Source organism: Castanea sativa, chromosome 8 (genome assembly GCF_040712315.1).
Source record: "Castanea sativa cultivar Marrone di Chiusa Pesio chromosome 8, ASM4071231v1".
Taxonomy (NCBI): Eukaryota; Viridiplantae; Streptophyta; class Magnoliopsida; order Fagales; family Fagaceae; genus Castanea; species Castanea sativa.
The window spans coordinates 30,286,460-30,288,966 of record NC_134020.1 but is presented as its reverse complement, the minus strand read 5'-3'; the positions used below and the strand labels follow the sequence as shown (position 1 = coordinate 30,288,966).

General features: G+C 36.4%; 1 long non-coding RNA gene across 1 annotated transcript; it reads left to right on the top strand.

Moving 5' to 3' along the window:
• The first annotated feature begins 530 nt into the window (after window positions 1–530).
• LOC142607042 (uncharacterized) lies at window positions 531–2,111 on the top strand. The gene is made up of 3 exons (XR_012839219.1): window positions 531–564; window positions 1,051–1,107; window positions 1,756–2,111. It is a non-coding gene; the product is annotated as an uncharacterized LOC142607042 (long non-coding RNA).
• The last annotated feature ends 396 nt before the right edge of the window (window positions 2,112–2,507 follow it).

Here is a 2,507-nt window from a genome sequence, read left to right as displayed (position 1 = left end):
ATCCGCCTGCAGCTTCCTTTTGTTAATTGAAGTCTTGCTATTTGTTGTCTATTTCATCATCGATGTCATTTTTTTTTCAGCCTTCAACTGGAGGTTTATTATATAGTTAGAATGATTGAAGGTTGATGTGTCTACTGATGGGGAAATTGTGATTTAGTTTACAACAGAGTGCATAAGTCTTGAATTTTTATATGAGGACCTATGGCAATAATCTCTTTTTATTAATTTATCTCATCATTCTCTCCCCAACATGTGAAGATTAATGTTTCTGCTTGAATGTTTCTTTAGTTTGTGCTAAACACTGGAGTTTCATTATGTCCTGCTATTTATTGCTTGTTCTAAGACTTTGACCATGATGTGTCTACTAGAGGAAAAATTATGATTTACTTTTGTGGACCTTGTGACAGCTGGTGGCCAGTGGTTGGTGGCACTGATGGTTGGCAACTGGTGGCCAATAGGTGGCGGCAGGGGGCAGTGGCTAAGCTAATGGCAGCAGTCATTGTCCCACAGATTGGGGGGGGGGGGGGGAGTTGCAGCATAAAGGAGTTAAAAGGGTTAAGGATGGTAGGGATAAACGCTAAGGCTTTTTTGAAAACAGTTTATGTTTTTTAAAAGTGTAAATGTTTTCGATTTATAAAAAAAAAAAAAGTGTAAATGTTTTCTGCCTATTTGCTGTAATTTTCCGTTGACTAAAATTTTCAGACGCACCAAATACCTGAAAATACAAAATCAGTTTATGCCAAAAACAAATGAACCGTTTTGTTGATTTTTGGATTGGTTAATAGTTATACATGCATTTGACTTTTTTGAATCATGACCTCACACTCCTTTCATTTATTGTTGGAAGCAGTAGTGCCATTTAAACTAGAGCTCATTGGCTAGGAACTTAAAGATTTTGGGATGCTTTGTTTGCCCAGAATGGAGCAAGTGCAACCTGCTAAGATTTTGTGATGCTTTGTACTGTTAACCATATTATGTTTCTACATGCCAAAATCTGTATTATATATTGTGTTTCTCACTTCTTGTTGTATTTATTCCCAAATGCTTCAGCTCAGCCTGTGGTCCTTCAGCTTTCCTTTGCAAACTTAACAGCTTGCAACTCATGAGGTTAGTTTTTTGTCAACCTATCATAACTTGTGTGCCAAGTCTTGCTGTCAGCCTATCGTAATAGTAATGGCGTATGATTGTGCTTCTGATTTTAATGGATTTTATCTAGAATTCACCCATATGAAAAATAGAATTCCGTTGTACTTGGCATAGAGGGGCTCACTATCGTGACTGATTATTTAAGCATGGAAAGCGTGAAAGCTGCTGTAAAATATTCAGAAACATGTGTCCTCTTTCATTGGTACTTTCTTGCTTTTGGTTGATGCTGCTGAAGTGGATAGTCATGTCTTGCACTATCACTTTATTCTTGAGACTCATTACCTTTATAACTGAATTTTCTATTTATCTTGTTTTCTAATTTTTTTTTTTTGCAGCTAAGAAACTAAAAAGGTGAATTAATATTTTGTATTTTAATTTCACTAAAAAGTTCTATTTTAGAGCTCTGTTTTTGTTGGTTTTGTTGAAATTTGCTTGTGTGTTTTACGTTGGTCTACTTTGGTAGAAGTCTTGGAGGTGGTAAATGTTTGTTTGTCAAGTTTCAACAAATATGTTTGTGTGGTGTGGAGTATAATTCTGCTTAAGTTCTTCCCTTTTTGGTTTGATTTTCATGTTTGTGAGTTCTTATGAGCTGTCTTTTGAATTCCTTAGGGTGTTGTGGTGCACAATCAGCCAATGGCATCAGATATTTGGATTGAAGCTAGGTTGGGATCTTCATCTGGTGCATAATTAAACACCATTTTAGATTGAGTTGGATGGATTTGGAAAATTAGGGATTTTTAAATTGTTAGGTTATACACATACACCAAGTGGATTGTGAACTCATTTCCTCACCTTACACCTTGCTCTTACTGGGGAAGGAGGTGCAGTTTGAGTTAGAGATTTCTGATTTCTTTCTTTTCTTTTTTACTAACTTTATAAAATGCACAAAGACCCTTATCTACAGTTGTCTTGTTTTAGTCAAGTTTTGGTTTGTGTTGAGCAAAACGGTTCTTTTGGAGAGAATAGCAAGAGTCACCATTTTAGTCATAATAGAATGCAAGTCAAAACTAAATTCACTGTTAGCTGCAGAGTTTGGAGTTGGTGAGTGGGAGATGGAAAAGATGGTAACAGAGAGTAGGTGGTTTTCCATTTCACCTGCTCGGTCTGTTTTTTTTTTTTTTGGGATAGGGGTTGTGTGTCGGTTTGTTGTAGAATGAGAGAGAGAGAAGCAGATTAGAATATTTTTGGTTTGATTTTTTGGCTCACCTACAAACCAGGTAATCTTTCTCTCTCTCTCTCCCTCCCTCTCTCTAAATTTCCATTGCCATTTATGTTTTGATTGTCCGCTTACCAAAATTTCTGCTTCTTTTCTTTTTGTAGTGGCTTTAGTGATCGGAAAGGGCGAATTCCCCCATCATTCC